General features: G+C 41.0%; 1 long non-coding RNA gene across 1 annotated transcript in view; it reads left to right on the top strand.

The window, feature by feature from the left end:
* The window catches only part of LOC138854042 (uncharacterized), a 373067-nt gene extending 368995 nt beyond the window's left edge, over nucleotides 1-4072 (top strand). The window contains exon 3 of the long non-coding RNA XR_011393224.1: nucleotides 3890-4072. This is a non-coding gene — a long non-coding RNA (uncharacterized lncRNA). The remainder of the gene's footprint in view (nucleotides 1-3889) is intronic.
* The last annotated feature ends 14642 nt before the right edge of the window (nucleotides 4073-18714 follow it).

The following is an 18714-nucleotide window of genomic DNA, read 5'->3' as shown; positions in this document are numbered from 1 at the left end:
CTGACCTAAGGTTGGGCTAAGAGGGTAGAAGAATCCTCGATACCGGTCACAGGCATGCCAGAAATACTCGTAACCAATCCTATGCTGGTTACGAGAGGCGTAACTTCCATGTTGAATGAGGGCTGGTCTTGACTAATGTAAATAAAGCAGGAGTGAATATGCTTCACACGTCTTTTATTTTCTCGATTTTTATACCCTGGACGTGAGAACGACCCTCGGTTTCACCCTTAGTCGCTACGACCAACGCTTCAATCACAACCCAGCTACGAGCTTTACACCTCTTCCGTAATGCATATTTGCTAACAGGTGGATTTGGGAGAAGAGCAAATGAGCTTTTTGCAGTGCGTATTCTGGATTTGAAAGGTGATGAGTTTTCGAGAAGATAATAGTGAGTGGTTCTTTGTTCTCATCGATGAATACTCTTGTACTTCCGGAGATGCTAGAATTAGTGAGGCCAGGAGGCGGGACTTGTCTCTCTCTCTACCACCACTCACCTGTCAGCTCCGTACTGACGTCAGGTGTGTGGGAACCAACTGGCAAATACAACATTTTAATTCGGCACTAAACACAGCTATGGTTTATGATGCCTTCACGGGAGGCAGTTCTCGGCAGTAGCTAAAGTTTGCTGTCTATAAAACTGGTTCTCTTGCCGTGTTTGCATAATATAATAGAGAGCAAGTGTTGAAGCTGATAATGAGGTGGGTTGGTCGTCACTCACTCTGGCTCCGCCTTCGTACCTCTAAATTTGACAAAGTTGACAAAATACAATGATAAACCTCCTTATCTCGGTATTATATCAATTCCTCCCTGTCTCACGAGTAATGATACATATATTACTTGTCCTGTAATTTTTCAATTTTAGTCGTAGCAAAAATGGTAGTTTATAAACCGATTGGCATAATAAGATTATGTGATAAGGAAATAGATGTGAACTAAAAGTTATTACACACTTGGCAACAAGCCCGTCTCCCATTATCTCCCTCCCTCCTCCTCTCTTCTTAGAGGGGGAAAAAAATATGTAGTTGGTCTTTCTCCACAGAAGTATTATTGACATTTACGATGTTTGTCTTGTTCTTTATAGCAAGCTGGTTCTCTTGTATCAGGTGAGCGGAGTGAAGCATCCAACGTCGTAAACTCTACATGCATCATTCAGCATCCACAGTCTCCGGCGAGAGATACGGTCAAGCTCACTCTGTTCCATAAATTGCAAGAGTGGCAGCAACAGCTATAAATCCTGGGACAATGGCTCAAGCGAGGATCCCATGCATATGTTAGCCCAGCTCAGGTTATGATCTGAAGTTCTGGTGTCACTTGTACGCTCCTCTTGTGGCATTACCTGATGTTATGGATGCTGCTGTGGGTGCTGCTAGTGGTGCTGTTGGTGGTAGTGGTGCTCCTTGCGCTATTTCTGAAGGAGGTGATGCTGCTGGTCTTCTGAGGGTGATGTTGCTGTTTCTACTGATGCTGCTATTTTAGCTATTGGTACAGCTACGGCTACTTCAGTTTCTGATGGTTCTGCTGCTTCAGCGTATGCCGGTGCTACTGCTGTTGCTGCTGCTATTGTGGATGGAGGTGTTGCTGGTGTTTCTGCTGTTGTTGCCTCGCCGCTATGCGCCGGTTTCATTCTGCTGTTAAAACGCTTAACAATTGAGGTTGCATTTCAGTAATGAAATAATCCTCTTTGTGTGAGTTTGAGTGAGTGAGCGTGATTTTAATCGTCACCACCATCACAATCACCACCACTACTACCATCACAATCACCACCACCACAGTCACTACCACCATCACGATCATCACTACCACTATCACAGTCACTACTACCATCACTACCACCATCACGATTACCATTATCACGATTACCACCATCAATCACCACTAACACCGTCACTACCACCATCACGATCACCATTACCACTGTCACGATCACCACTACCACTGCCACCATCATAATCACCACTACAGTCACCACCACCATCACAGTCACCACTACTCCTGCTAGTTCCTTCACTCTGACGTCCTTGTGCTTCCCTTCCATTACATTTCGATCTCTCTTTCATCTAAGATATAACTTATTGCACATATTGTGTTTCCTTGATTTCTGCCCTATCTAAACAGTGCAACATAAGTGTGCTATTCTGAAATAGACTATGTAATTTTTTATTAAGTTAAATTTGATTAACATGAACTAACCAGTATACATGTATGGTAAACTGTCCTCAAGGAAATATCATTAGTTTGTATCTGAATCAACAAAGGGGAGCCTTGATGCTGATACAGGACTCTTGATCTAAGTAATTTTAGATACCATCTACTTTCTCGGATCACATCTGACTACCTCCTATTTCCCAGGTGCAATATGGCCCGTAATAGCTTGGCGCTTTACTGTGAATTAATACTAGTAGTCATTGACTTAGAAGTAGTTAGTGCTGGTATCCACACGCACTCAGTAGAGGACGAAGATAGCCTTACAGATATACCTGTATTCATATATTCTCACGGTATATACACTTATTTGTATGTGAACACAACACGCTAAAGTATATTCATGAAGAGTGACATTATTCTTCAACACGAGTAATGTTAATTATATATAATTAGGTCTGTAAATGAAATCAAAATCTGTGATTACGTTAGTGTGCCAATAAATTAAGATAACTGGAAAAATTTGAAACAAAATCAAGCCTTGAGTCGATTTCGTTGGGCGGGGGTTGTCATCCTCCCCGCGGCCCGGTCTCGAATCAGGTTTTCTAGTTACCTGCCTGATCGACCAGACAACTAGTGTCAGCCGGACACAATCAAACGTATGCATCACAGCCCGGCTGATCAGTTACTTAAAATTATTTCTAAGCTGACATACACAATACGAAATTACCAGTGTTATAAACATAGCAATACGCAGGAGCTTTCCGGATAAGCTCACTTAATACAGCTGACATCAGCTACCTTTTCTAAGAGCAGAGTAGTTTAGTATGTAATTTTATTGACATGCACTAAGTAACTACTTCATTAGGTACACCCGTATACCTGCTCGTGAATGTAAATATATAATTAGCCAGTCACGTATCAGCACCTCAGCGCCGAAAAGCATGCAGACATGGCGATGAGGTTCAGTAGTTCATACCAAACATCGGAATGGGGAAGAAATGTGATAAGTGACTATGACCGTGAAAAGATTGTTGGTGCCTGACTGGGTGGTGAGTATATTAGAAACTGCTGATATCCTGGGAGTTTCACGCATAACAATCTCTAGAGTTTATAGAGAATGGTGTGAAAACACAAAACATTCAGCAGAATGTTAGTTATGTGGGCGATAACACTTTGGTAATGAGAGGTCAGAAGAGAAGGGCCAGAATGGTTCAAGCTGACAGGAAGGCAAGAGTAACTCAACCACGCGGAAGAGCATATCTGAACGCTCAACACGTCGAACCTTGAAGTGGATAGAATACAACAGCACTGGCTATGCTGCATTGTCACAATAACTGTGCTTACCTTTTTGTTAATGCAACTATTAATAAAACTACTTTCCACATCCTCAATTCGTGTATGGGTTTGTGTGTTTATACTCACACAGTATACACAAATATATATATGTATATTCATTTAGATTACATAAATTTTAATAAAGCAATTTTAATTAACACTAGTAATCATTTAGTATTGTTACATGATCTAGTTATTATTCAGTATTCTTATAAATACTGTTAATTCAGTTTTGTTTTCAACACTAGTGCCCCTCACGGGAGGTGCCTTGATGCCAATGCTAGGCTCTTGATCAGAAGCTTTACATTATATTTCATTAGTCTCCCTTACCATCGTATCGATATTTTATATTTCTCTCCAGTGTGCTTAGGTGCTATAGATGAGGTCAATGTATTTCTTCATCTTCCAGGCTACATGGATGGAGGCGAGGAGCCAGCAACTGACCCCAGACACCCCACTCCACAACCCCATCACCCTCGTCACAATCATCCTCACAATCCCTCCCTCATGAGCCAGCCTCAGTTGCTGCCTCCAGGCCTCCTGCCCAACGAACTTCTCCTTTGCAAGAGGCCATTCATACTACACGTCATTAAAGGTAAGGATGGCGTTAAACGATATTCGTGTTCGTGAGTTTTTGTGTAAATGTGGGAATTCGTGTTCATGCGTGAATTGGTGTGTGTGTGTGTGTGTGTGTGTGTGTGTGTGTGTGTGTGTGTGTGTGTGCGCGCATATGTATTCATGTCCTTGCGTATATTTACAGATGTGTGTTCGTGTCAATGAATTTCCATACGTGTGCAATCGTTTCCATGCATATCGACCCATATGTACATAGAATATGATTACCATTTAGCTTGTTTTTAATTGCTGTTGCACAAGTCAACGCTCGTGGTGATCAGTCATCATACATTAATTTAACATGATAAATTTTATTCTCGACAATAGCTGCACAAATATCAACACTTCAGTCCCACAGTTTTTAAAGGAGTTCTTCCTATACTCTGTTTAAACTTTGCTTCTTCAGTTTAAACTCGTGTCTTCTGCTGTCTTGTTATTCCCAACAGATTTTTCCCAGTTTTTTTTTTAATTGCCTCCCTTGAACTTTCATCTGTCCTCCAACAGTGGCAAGTTCAGTGTTTTCAGCATTTCTCTCACAGCATAATTTTCTTAGTTTTGAGAATCATTATATTGCATTTCCCCGAAATTTGTATTTTATTTTCTGTGTTTTCAATATTGGCTCTAACGAGTATGTCATATGGATAAACGCAACCAGAACCGGAGACTCAACCCCAACTAACACACAGGCGACTACACAACACAAAACCAGTACTCTCGTAATTTCACTCAAATTTGATGACCATTTTTTGCTCTAAAGAGAATGTCATACTCCAAATTTGATTAAGCAATTTACATTGTTTTCTTCAGCTTTCTTAAACATATAATTGTCTTATTCTATACAAGGAAAAAACTAGAATGTACATCTAGAGTGATAGTCAAGGAAACAAAAGATGTTGTTTATATTTACTTGAAACATGATAAGTAAAATATTGATGTCCATCAAAGAAAAAATATCTTAGATCCTGCAAAATTAAAAAGAAAAAATACTTGGCAAGATTGTGACGTTCAAAATGAACAGACAGACGCGAGCACCCGAGCAATCCTGAAACCCCAAACAGTACAGTATAATATACACTTATTGCAGCGTAATTTACCCCGAAAAAAATTCAGTTGCAGAAGGAAGTTAATAAAATATACATTTATCAACAGTATTTCAAACCTGGTTTTCTCAGGAGAGTGGATACTGATTTCAGTGATCACGATTTTGTAGGAGCGATATCCACAAGTTTACCTTGAGGCTGTCAGTCCTCTTTTTTTTCACGATAAACCCGACTCTGTCATCATAATTTCAGACGTATTCTTACTAAGACTTCGTTGAAGAGCAGCTACTAAGATGACGGATGTGCACTTTGCCGAATCAGCTGAATGAAATTTTTTTTTTGCCGTAAATGCCGGAAATCGATCTGAGCATAACGGAAAAAAATGTCACTGATTTATTGAATAAATAAAAAAACCTATGATATCACTGATTTCCGGGGGTCAATTGAATAAATACACCAGTTTAAATTGAAACCGTATGTTTCTATATAGCGCGAAGCGTTAACCACCAGGCCACCAGAGCCTGGTGAGGGTTATAAAACTCTATATCTTTGACAAATTTAAAAAAAATGATCAAACTTTCTGTAAAGTTCGGCTCATATATATATATATATATATATATATATATATATATATATATATATATATATATATATATATATATATATATATATATAATGTACAGAGGTGTTTTCCTTAAGCAGTTGCACCAGGCTGGATGCGTATACAGCGTCTTTATGGCGTTGCCTACCACACCTATTTCAGTGCCCTGACGCTAAGGGTTGGCCAGGGGGGCTGTTATGCCTCTAGGTGCTGTCTTCTCCACTGACACCACAACATCCCTTTCACCACCACCACTGAAACCACTACTCTCCCCTACCACGGACACCACTACACCTCCCCTATGTATCCCACCGCTGACACCACTGACAGTACCATACGGGTAAGCATCACGTGAACATTACTGGTTGAGAGGGAGAGCCCAGGACATGTAGCTCAGTCCGCAAAGACAGACACACACACACACACACACACACACACACACACACACACACACACACAAGGAGACACAGTTGGAAGTTGAAGACACAGATGAATCACAGGGATGTTAGGAAGTCTTCAGCCACAGAGTAGTCAGGAAGTGGCATAGTTTGGGAAGCGATGTAGTGGAGGCAGGGTCCATACATAGCTTTAAGCAGAGGTATGATAAAGCTCACGGTTCAGGGAGAGTGACCTAGTAGCGACCAGTGAAGAGGCGGGGCCAGGAGCTTGGACTCGACCCCTGCAGCCTCAACTAGGTGAGTACAACTAGGTGAATACACACACACACACAAGCACACTCAGGCACACACAACCACGCACGCGTACACATGCCCTCTCGTTCGCTTGCCGCAGTGCTCCAATTTGAAAAGATACAAGGTCGTTGGAAATAGGGAAGTAGTCCGAGACTGGACATAAAGGACAGCCTAGTAGAGAAGGTGGATATACCATTGAATGAATAGTGACATGTTGATAAATTAGACACATGTGCAACTCTTGGGAAGTTTGTCAGTGGCTTCATCAGTCCATACAAAGGAGAATCTTGAAGAACAGGAGGAGAATGAGGTAATCAGTCCCTCAACCTTGAGTCGATGTGGTCAGTCCATCAATCTTGAATAGATTGACGGACTGACCACATCAACTCAAGGTGACTGATTACCTCACTGTTCTTCAAGACTTTGTATGGACTGATGAAGCCACTGTGTGGCGAAACGCCTCAATAAAGATCCATGCACGTCTAATTTATCAACATGTCGGTTCTCTGAACCATTCATCTACAAATAGTGACCTGTACTTAACTCAGTGGTGACCTGTACTTAACTCTGTGAAGAAGTGTCATTGTTTGCTCCCGTGGACTGAACCAAGATGCCCTCCATCGAGCAACTTTACCAGCAACTTAAGGAAGAATTGAGGGCAGCGAAGATGGAGATACGGCGATTGACCGAGGAAAACAAGAGGATTCGTAGTAGTCCTCCTGTTTCGAGTCCTCAGGTCAAGAAGGGATCGTGGTCAGTGGCTGGACAGCAGGGGACGACGAAGTTGACGATCAAGAAGACGAATGGAAAGCCAGAAACGATGAAGAAGAAAGAGACTGCTGTGGAAACTCCTGTGGAAACCTCCAACGCATTCTCGGTGCTACCCGACGAATGTGAGTCGACTACTGGGATCGTCACGACGAACGACAACAAGGAAGGTAAGAATATTGTTGTTGTTGGGGATAGCCAGGTTAGATACATGGATAGGGCATTCTGCTTGAAGGACAGGAGTAGGAGACAAAGGGTATGCTTTCCTGGGGCTGGGATGGAGGACATTGTTAGCCGGCTTGACAACATCATGAACGGTAATGGGATCAATCCTATTATTTGCCTCAGTGCTGGAGGCAATGATGTAGGCAAGCGTAGAAGTGAGGATTTAGTTAGAAAGTTCAGGACAGCTATAGACATAATTAGGAAGAAGGGGGGGCGCCCTGTTATATGTGGCATTTTGCCAAGAAGAGGTGTTGGTAATGAATGGTTGTCCAGAGCAATTGGTATTAATTGTTGGCTGGATAAACACTGTAAGGATAATGCAGTACCATTCATTGACAACTGGGACAACTTCTATGGCCGAAATGACATGTATGCCAGGGATGGGGTTCACTTATCCAGGGCAGGTGTGGGTTTTCTTGCTAACTCAGTTGAGGGGGTTGTTAGGACTTTAAACTAGGATTAGTTAGAGGTATGGGTTTAGAAATGATTAATAATGAGTCCATATGGATATATTGACTTATGCTCTGATATTAAGAATCTTAATAGTAACTGTCATGGAGTAACTCTGGGTAATGATAATTTCAGAAATTGTGTAAAAACAAAGATGAATAGGAAAAATGTGCAGAAGAAAAAACATATGATGGTATTTTATGCTAACAGTCGAAGTGCAAGAAATAAAATTAATGAACTACGTTTGGTAGCATGTGCTGGGAACTTTGATATCATTGCATTAACTGAAACGTGGTATGATTTAAAGAGTCGGGATATGACTGCTGAGTGTAATATTCAGGGATTTAAGTTGTTCAATGTGGATAGATGTAATGGGAAGGGGGGAGGAGTTGCATTGTATGTTCGAGAAAATATTAATTGTTGCATAAAAACAGGTATAAAAATAGATGGAGCAGTAACAGAGTCTGTTTGGGTAGAGTTCGTGGAGGGTCAAGAAAAACTAATTCTAGGTGTAATATACCGACCTTCAGGCTTGGATCACGATAGAGGGAGACTTCTTTGGGACGAAATTGTTAGGGCTTCTGGACACAGTAACATAGTCATAGTAGGGGACTTTAACTTTAGTCAAATTGACTGGAATTCTTTGACAGGTAATCTAGAGTCCAGTGACTATATGGAAACAGTTCAGGACTGTTTTCTGAAACAGAGTGTAACTGAGCCTACCAGGGGTAATAATTTGCTAGACCTAGTCTTGTCAAATAAGGAAACACTCGTGAATAATCTGGAGATCACTGAAGAGCTTGGCGCAAGTGATCACAAATCCATCACTTTTAGCATTAATTGGGAATGCAAGAATAATGATAATACAGTAAAAATCCCTGATTTTCGTTCTGCCGATTATAATGGACTTCGGGAACATCTGTCTAATCTTGATTGGGGTTATCTAGCTAATGATTTTATTGACGATAATCATACTTATGAATATGAAGGGATCTGCTTTTATGATTGTTTTCTTAATAATGTACACAGTGCCCAGAGTATATACATTCCCCAGAGAGAATTTAGGTCTAATAATAACGATCCCAAATGGGTTAACAGGAGGCTAAAGCATCTATTAGGGGAGAAAAGGGGAATTTATAGGCGCATCAGAAGAGGAGAGGTTAACCTTACTGACCAATATGTTCAGCTTAAAAGAGAAGTAAAAAAGGCGATTAGAAAGGCTAAACGTGACTATGAAATTAGAGTTGCTAATGAATCAAAGACTAATCCAAAGGGGTTCTTTCAAGTGTATAGGACGAAGGTGAAGGAAAAAGTAGGACCTCTGAAATCTGGGAATGGACAGCTGACGGATAATGAACTGGAAATGTGTTCCTTATTTAATGACTATTTTTTGTCAGTTTTTACACAGGAAGATGTAAATGAGATTCCAGTAATTAACAATTATTTAGTCCCTGATGAATTTAAGTTAACTAATATTACTGTCACGAGGGACATGGTTATTAAACAGATAGACAAACTGAAACAAAATAAGTCCCCGGGACCCGATGAGTTGTTTTCAAGGGTACTTAAGGAATGCAAGATGGAGCTTAGTCAGCCATTAACGAGTGTATTCAATGCGTCCATCCTTACCAGTGTTGTGCCAGAGTTGTGGAAGATGGCTAATGTGGTTCCTATATTCAAATCAGGGGATAAGTTCACTCCTTCAAATTACCGTCCAATAAGCCTGACATCTATAGTGGGCAAGTTATTAGAATCAATTATAGCTGACATTATCAGAAGTCACCTTGAAGAGCATAACTTGATAAATGAATCTCAGCATGGATTCACGAGAGGTCGTTCCTGCCTGACAAACTTACTGACGTTCTTCAATAGAACATTTGAGGCAGTTGACAGTGATAAGGAATATGATGCTGTTTATTTGGATTTTAGTAAAGCCTTCGACAGAGTACCTCACAAGAGACTCTTAAGAAAAGTGGCAGCTCATGGTATAGGAGGTAAAGTTCTAGCATGGATTGAGGCATGGCTTACCAATAGAAAGCAGAGAGTTACCATTAATGGAGTGAAATCTGAATGGGGATTAGTCACTAGTGGCGTTCCACAAGGATCAGTTTTAGGCCCTCTCCTGTTCATAATTTACATTAATGACCTTGATGAAGGGATTACTAGTGACAGTAAGTTTGCTGATGATACAAAGATAGGCCGTATAATTCACTCTGAGGAGGATATCAATGAACTCCAGGACGATTTGAACAAATTAATGTCTTGGTCTGAAAAATGGCAGATGAAGTTTAATGTGGATAAGTGTAAGGTACTTGCTCTTGGTAATGAAAATAACCCTCGAAGCTATAATCTAGGTGAAGTAGAGCTTGGTCATACAGAATGTGAAAAAGACTTGGGAGTCATGGTAAGCAGAAATCTAAAGCCAAGACAGCAGTGCCTTAGTGTGCGCAACAAGGCCAACAGATTACTTGGATTTATCTCAAGAAGTATAAGTAACAGAAGTCCAAAAGTTATTTTACAGCTCTATACATCACTAGTGAGGCCTCATTTAGATTATGCTGCTCAGTTTTGGTCCCCTTACTACAGGATGGACATAGACTCATTAGAGAACATACAGAGAAGAATGACTAAAATGATTTACTGTGTAAGGAACCTCCCGTATGAAGATAGACTTAAAGCCTTAAATCTCCACTCTCTGGAGAGGCGTAGAATGAGGGGAGATATCATTGAAGTGTATAAGTGGATGACGGGCATAAACAAGGAAGACATTAATAAAGTACTGATGGTGTCGAACCAGGTAAGAACCAGGAATAATGGATTTAAGTTGGATAAATTTAGATTTAGAAAGGACATAGGTAAGTACTGGTTTTCTAACAGAGTTGTAGATGCGTGGAACAGTCTTCCCAGTGGGGTGATAGAGGCTAGGACCTTGGGTAGCTTTAAGAAGAGACTGGACAAATATATGAGTGGGAGGGGCTGGGTTTGATTGGTGTCAAGGGGTACGGGAGTTATTTCTTAAGTAGCTTTAGGTAGATGTCGTTTTGATAAGGACCTGCCTCGTATGGGCCAGTAGGCCTTCTGCAGTGTTCCTACATTCTTATGTTCTTATGTTCTAATAGGCTCTGGGATAAAAATAACATGAAATACGTTACTAGAGCTACGCATAAATCATATAACTTATAACTTATGAGGCGTCAGCACTATCAAACTTCAGAGCATCACATCAAAAATGTAAACAACAAATCTTTTAGAATTTCAAACACGATAGTATTGAGTGTACACCTGAAAATACCCGTAAAGGATTTCTTCTTCTTTTAAAACTTAACAACAGTACACTATTTGGATTGAAGAGAGGAGCAACAGGTGTGACGTGTTATACAAAATACTAGGAGAACTCGCTTAGGAAGAGACACATTGTTTAGGAAGACGGAACAGGGAGCCAGGAGGGCGTAGATGTAAACTAAAGCCTCCGATAAATCACAGGGATGTCAGAAAGTGTTTGTGGGTAGTTAGGAAGTGGTCGGTCTGGAAGGTGTGACAGAAGCAAATTCCAAACTCACTTTGAAAGAGTGCGTATGACAGGATCCATGACGAGTAGTTGAGGCGGGGTCAGGAACTGATGCTGTTCTTTAGGTCACAACTAGGCAAATGAAAATAGTCGAGTGCGCAAACACTAGTCCCAGTAATGAGTGGAATACACTGTATGGAAGGAAGTTGATGGCTTTAGAAAGGAGGTCTGAGAGAGAGGATTGCAACATTCAAAATTTTTGGAAGAAATGATAAAGCAGAAGAGAAATGTAATATTTGAATTAAGAGAGTCAGAAACAAAAGGACGTAGGTGGAAGCTGAATGAACAGATCCATAGATGTGTTTAGAAGTAGATTTTTAGCCTCAGGATGGATGAAAAGTGGAATGAGTGTGAAGAGAAAGCAGTAATGGAGGCAAACTAAATACAATTTCAAGAAGAGGTATGTAAAGGTACAAAAGGCGAAAGACCGGTCATGACGGTAAAGATAACTTTAACTGAGCCAGTAACAGACTCAACCCCCAGCAAACACACAGGCGACTACACAACACAACACCAATACTCTCGTAATTTCACATAAATTTGATAACCATTTTTAGGTTCGCTAATACCCTCTGTATAACTTTCATCTTTATCAGTTAGCTCTAATGGTTTGTGAGGAGAGAGACTGATAGTATTTGAAGGGTCTGTCAATTTAGATTTTTTTTTTGCAAGAAAGAATGCATCTAAGTAATTTTTTGAGCACAGATGAAAGGCAAAGCAGAAATGATAAAAGGAAAAAAAGATTGTTTTTTTCCCTGCAGCTGGAATTTAAAGTTACATAAGAGAGATGAAGAAATTTCGGGAAATGGATGAATTGGTTTGCAATTTACTTGTATGATTTTATTCGGGTACTCTTTGTTTAATGAAAATTGTGGTTCGTGTTGTACCCTTTATGATATTTACTGATATGATGGTTACACAGAATTCTTAATTGTTATCATATGATGTGGCTGATTTGATGAAGACTCTTACCAGAGGGTTATCAAGCACAGGGGGGAAAAATATGGTTAGACTGGCTGTGGTGGTGATTGTTATGGTGACGTTGTGGTGATTATGGTATTTGGCTGTGGTGGTGATTATGGTGACGTTGTGGTGGTGATTGTTATGGTAACTGGTTGTGGTGGTGGTTGTTATGGTAACTGGCTGTGGTGGTGATCGTTATGGTGACGTGGTGATGATTGTTATGATTACTGGCTGTGGTGGTGATTGTTATGGTGACGTTGTGGTGATATGGTGACGTTGTGGTGGTGATTATGGTGACTGGCTGTGGTGGTGATTGTTATGGTGACTGGTTGTGGTGGTGGCGGTTTTGCTGGTGGTGCTACTGGTGTTAGTGCTGCTGGTTGTGTCTGCGCTATTGCTGTTGGCCGCAGCGGTGGTGTTATTGCTAAAAATATTGCTTCATTTTACACATGCTGCTGCTGCTGTTTCTGATGCTGGTGGAGATGCTGGGGGCGCGGATGCTGCTGGCTCTCTCACCCATCAGCGCTCCCACATTTCCCACCTCCCACACTCCAACAATTCAGCCAACATCAACACACTCCCTTCCCTCTCAGACCACCTCTGGCTGAAAGAGGATAATGCCCGTCCAAGTTTTCTCAAACTGTTCAAGAAATTTAGGCAAGATGTTTGGCTTTGTGTCATGTTTTCTGAGGCCATGTTGAGTTCTCTTCTGCATATTTATATTTGGAAGGTTGCTGGGGATGGGATGAGGTAGGATTTTTTTTTTTTTTTTGGAGAAAGGATGGAGTTTACTGCTGCTCCTGGAGGTGTTACAAGTGCTCTCTCGCTCTCTCTCTCTCTCTCTCTCTCTCTCTCTCTCTCTCCTCTCTCTCTCTCTCTCTCTCTCTCTCTCTCTCTCTCTCTCTCCTCTCTCTCTCTCCTCTCTCTCTCTCCTCTCTCTCTCTCCTCTCTCTCTCTCCTCTCTCTCTCTCCTCTCTCTCTCTCCTCTCTCTCTCTCCTCTCTCTCCTCTCTCTCTCTCTCTCTCTCTCTCTCTCTCTCTCTCTCTCTCTCTCTCTCTCTCTCTCTCTCTCTCACACACACACACACACACACACATGTCGTGCCGAATAGGTAAAACTTGCTATTTGGGCTTAAATAACAACGCTCTTCGTGCCGAATAAGGCAAGCGAAAAAATATATTTCTTTGTGTGTGTTTATTATTAAATTATTGTAAATTTATCTAAAAAATATTTAGTTGGACTAGGCTCAATTATTATAATAAGGTTAGATAAGTTTTCTAAGGTTCTTTTGGTACACAATTATTAATTTTTGCATTAACGTAAATGAAAAAAGATATATCTTTAAACGTATAAAAGAAAATTTTTAGATAGGACTTAATTTTAAATGAGTTCTTGCTAATTGACTAATTTTACCTATTCGGCACCACACACACACACACACACACACACACACACACACACACACACACACACACACACACACACACACACAGAACATTACTCATTTGAGCAACGAAATGGAACCTGCTAACTCGGAATCAGAGTACACAGTACCATGTGGATAAAGTACTGGAGAAGAGTTTTGCTCCGTAGTATGTAGGATGTATGTATAATGTTCGCCAAGACCGGAGTCGTGAAGTTGAAGCGACAGTATAGAGACTTATGTACTGTTAAAAGGTAAGGCGCAGCCTATCATAAATCCATCATAAATCATAAATCCATCCCTTATCACTTGAAAAGGTTGTCATATGTGTTTTCTTTATCAAGATACCGTTGTGTTGCAGTGTCTGTCTGCACTGTACACCATTTCCATATTCCCATATGTTGCATAAGTGTGTCATGCTTCAACTTGTCAATTTTCTAAACCATTTATAATTGCAACAAGACTAGTCCGGGAGCTGAGGGGACTAAGCTTCCAGGAGAGAGCAAATAAAGTGAACCTAACCACCTAAGAAGAGACAAGGTCCAGGATAATCAAAATTACGACGTCATAGTTTATATTACCAGTTTTGGTCTGGAGGTCCTTTTTTTTTGCAGTTTACGAACAGTTATGGTCTTTGCAATCCATTTCTATCACTGTAGTCTACTTTTGTCTATTGAGCTTCTGTAGTCTTAATATTTTTCAGTGTGTGTATCCCTAATGGTCTTTAAATTATATTTTTGTGCTCTGGATATTCTGCTGGTAGTTGATCACTTGTAATTACTATTTTATTCAGTGGTCTCTAGATTCCTATCTTGTTTGGCCTCAAGGTTTCTCTCTGGCCTCAAGGTTTCTCTCTGGCCTCGAGGCTTCTCCCTCTGGCCTCGAGACTTCTCCCTCTGGTCTCGAGGCTTCTCCCTCTGGTCTCGAGGCTTCTCCCTCTGGTCTCGAGGATATCATCTGATTTTTCAGCTTTTATAGGAACATAAGAATGGAGAAACACCTATTGGTCTATACTGGACAGGTCTTTCCTTTCTCAAATCCAACCTACTAACAAAAATATTTACCCAACACATTTTCAGTGCTACCCAAACAGTAAGTTTTGATAACCCCTATAAGTCATGTGCCAGTCCCATTTAAATCCAACTCCTTTCAAGTATGTATTTATCCAACCTAAATTTGAAGGTACCCAAGGTTTTAGCTTTAATAACCCTACGAGGCAGACTGTTCCACTCACTCATCTAATTCTCTCCGGTCCAAAGCCTAAAGTTTCAGGTATTTCTTGTGGGTTCCGTTCTTGTCAACAGTATTCCCTCTCTGGTCTCAAGGCCTCCCTTCTGATCTCAGGGTTTTCCCTCTGGTCTTTGGATCTCCCCTTTGGTTTTACGTTTCTCCTTTTTGGTCTTGTCGACCCCTTTATGTCCTCAGGTTCACCTCTGCACTTCAGCCTCCCCTCTTGTCATCTGTATTCCCCTCTCTTGTATAAGTTCCACTCTGCTGTCTCTGTTTCCCCTCCGATGTCCTTGTTTTCCCAGTAATGTGCTTGTTTCTCCTCTGCTGTATGTATTTTCCCCTAAGATGTCCTTGTTTCGCTTCTGATGTACTTGTTTCTACTTTAACATCTTTGTTTCCTCTCTGACGTACGGGTATTCCTACTTTCCTTGTTTAAATTTCTCCTCAGTTTCTTTTTCAGCTCTGCGTATTTCCCTGTTACACAGACTCGTACACACACACACACACACACACACACACACACACACACACACACACACACACACACACACCATGTGCACACCCACGCACGTACGGGTGTGTACAAGTGACAACAATATAACAGGTACACACTGGAAATCCACCCAGGGAGGTCAGCTTTTGAATCTGACGCCTCCAGTAAAACTTCCTTGATATTAAAAGGTTTAATTATATCGGCAACTACTAACCGTGGCTATAAACTCTGGAGCTCAGGCTCATAGCAGAGAACTGTACAGTCACTCCCAACCCACTACAACCCACCATCGAGTCATTCGCAACCCACTAGAATCAGCCACCAGAACACTCACAACCCACCACCCGAAACCCATTGTAGCTCATTGTGAAGCCATTCATAGTCCATTACAACCTATCCTGCAATATCTAGCTCACCTACCTACTTTTCCAAAAACCACCACAACATACCTAGTCACAGTACATACACAGCTCAACATCATCCCGCCCCAAGCCAGTCACCAACTATCTACCATAACCCACCACGCAGCCACACACGATCCACCCACAACCCGCCATAACCTGCATATAGCCGAATACAGCCACACACAACCTATTCACAACCCAACACAACCTGTATACAACCCAACACAATTCAACCCAACCCGTCTACAGCCCACCACAACCCACCTACAGCCCATCACACCCCACCTACAGCCCATCACACCCCACCTACAGCCCATCACACCCCACCTACAACCCAATACCAAGCCACCATCCACAATAGCCACTTTATATTCTCTTTAAATCCGAATAAAAAATCGTCCGCCTCGCTGGGTTCTTTGGTTCAAAGTCACACAAATGACCGGACAGGACCAGCGTCCCGCGACACACAAGATATCCCAGGCGTGTATACCAGCGTACAGCAGCGTATATACTGGTGTATGTAGTGGTATATATAGCGGAATATTAACAGAGTGTACACTGGCTTATAGAGAAATTAGTCTGGTTTAGATCTTTAGAAATTAGAAGTGTTGAGCATATGTTTCGGAAATCAGTTGAATATTGATCAGTTTTTAATGCCATGCTTTGGGCTGTTTTGGTCTCGTTGAGCTCTCTCTTTTTTTTCTTTCTCTCTCTCTCTCTCCTTCACACACAGGATTCTACAAGTTTAGATTAAGGTTCCTAACTTTATTTACAAGCTAAGGGCTGTTACTTACATCAGCTCATTTAAAAGCCTTTCTATTGTTATGAGACACAGATAGGGAACAGGATGAAGTTGGAGCCATCTGTGGGTCAGCAATTTCTCCCTCTCTCCCTCCTTCTTTCCTTTGTGTGTACATGTGTCAGTAGGAGCAAAACTTCCTCAGTTCACAAAACTTTTGTCTCTTGCCACAGCGGGAGATGTTGAAACATTTGACACACACACACAATTAACTCCCAGGCTTCAAACTTCTCTTAAGCTGTCTTAAACTTTTCTTGGGACACCTTAAGATTTATTTTTATGAAGATGTTACATACCTTGCTTAAGTCTTGTGCGCTACTGTAAAAGTCTTACATTTTACTAAAGAATACTAATGTTTTTATTAAGATATTTTTATATTGTTTATAGAGGGGCAACTAATATATCGGATCATTATTTAGTTGTAGCTACAGTTAGAGTAAGAGGTAGATGGGAAAAGAGGAAGGTGGCAACAACAAGTAAGAGGGAGGTGAAAGTGTATAAACTAAGGGAGGAGGAAGTTCGGGGGAGATATAAGCGACTGTTGGCAGAAAGGTGGGCTAGTGCAAAGATGAGTAGTGGGGGGGTTGAAGAGGGTTGGAATAGTTTTAAAAATGCAGTATTAGAATGTGGGGCAGAAGTTTGTGGTTATAGGAGGGTGGGGGCAGGAGGAAAGAGGAGTGATTGGTGGAATGATGAAGTAAAGGGTGTGATAAAAGAGAAAAAGTTAGCTTATGAGAGGTTTTTACAAAGCAGAAGTGTTATAAGAAGAGCAGAGTATATGGAGAGTAAAAGAAAGGTGAAGAGAGTGGTGAGAGAGTGCAAAAGGAGAGCAGATGATAGAGTGGGAGAAGCATTGTCAAGAAATTTTAATGAAAACAAGAAAAATTTTTGGAGTGAGTTAAACAAGTTAAGAAAGCCTAGGGAAAGTATGGATTTGTCAGTTAAAAACAGAGTAGGGGAGTTAGTAGATGGGGAGAGGGAGGTATTAGGTAGATGGCGAGAATATTTTGAGGAACTTTTATATGTTGAGGAAGAAAGGGAGACGGTAATTTCATGCACTGGCCAGGGAGGTATACCATCTTTTAGGAGTGAAGAAGAGCAGAATGTAAGTGTGGTGGAGGTACGTGAGGCATTACGTAGAATGAAAGGGGGTAAAGCAGCTGGAACTGATGGGATCATGACAGAAATGTTAAAAGCAGGGGGGGATATAGTGTTGGAGTGGTTGGTACTCTTGTTTAATAAATGTATGAAAGAGGGGAAGGTACCTAGGGATTGGCGGAGAGCATGTATAGTCCCTTTATATAAAGGGAAAGGGGACAAAAGAGATTGTAAAAATTATAGAGGAATAAGTTTATTGAGTATACCAGGAAAAGTGTACGGTAGGGTTATAATTGAAAGAATTAGAGGTAAGACAGAATGTAGGATTGCGGATGAGCAAGGAGGTTTCAGAGAGGGTAGGGGATGTGTAGATCAAGTGTTTACATTGAAGCATATATGTGAACAGTATTTAGATAAAGGTAGGGAAGTTTTTATTGCATTTATGGATTTAGAAAAGGCATATGATAGAGTGGATAGGGGAGCAATGTGGCAGATGTTGCAAGTATATGGAATAGGTGGTAAGTTACTAAATGCTGTAAAGAGTTTTTATGAGGATAGTGAGGCTCAGGATAGGGTGTGTAGAAGAGAGGGAGAATACTTCCCGGTAAAAGTAGGTCTTAGACAGGGATGTGTAATGTCACCATGGTTGTTTAATATATTTATAGATGGGGTTGTAAAAGAAGTAAATGCTAGGGTGTTCGGGAGAGGGGTGGGATTAAATTATGGGGAATCAAATTCAAAATGGGAATTAGCACAGTTACTTTTTGCTGATGATACTGTGCTTATGGGAGATTCTAAAGAAAAATTGCAAAGGTTAGTGGATGAGTTTGGGAATGTGTGTAAAGGTAGAAAGTTGAAAGTGATC

This window comes from Cherax quadricarinatus, chromosome 47 (genome assembly GCF_038502225.1).
Source record: "Cherax quadricarinatus isolate ZL_2023a chromosome 47, ASM3850222v1, whole genome shotgun sequence".
NCBI classification, from domain to species: domain Eukaryota; kingdom Metazoa; phylum Arthropoda; class Malacostraca; order Decapoda; family Parastacidae; genus Cherax; species Cherax quadricarinatus.
The sequence above is the reverse complement of the archived record's forward strand: the minus strand, read 5'-3'. Positions and strand labels throughout refer to the sequence as shown.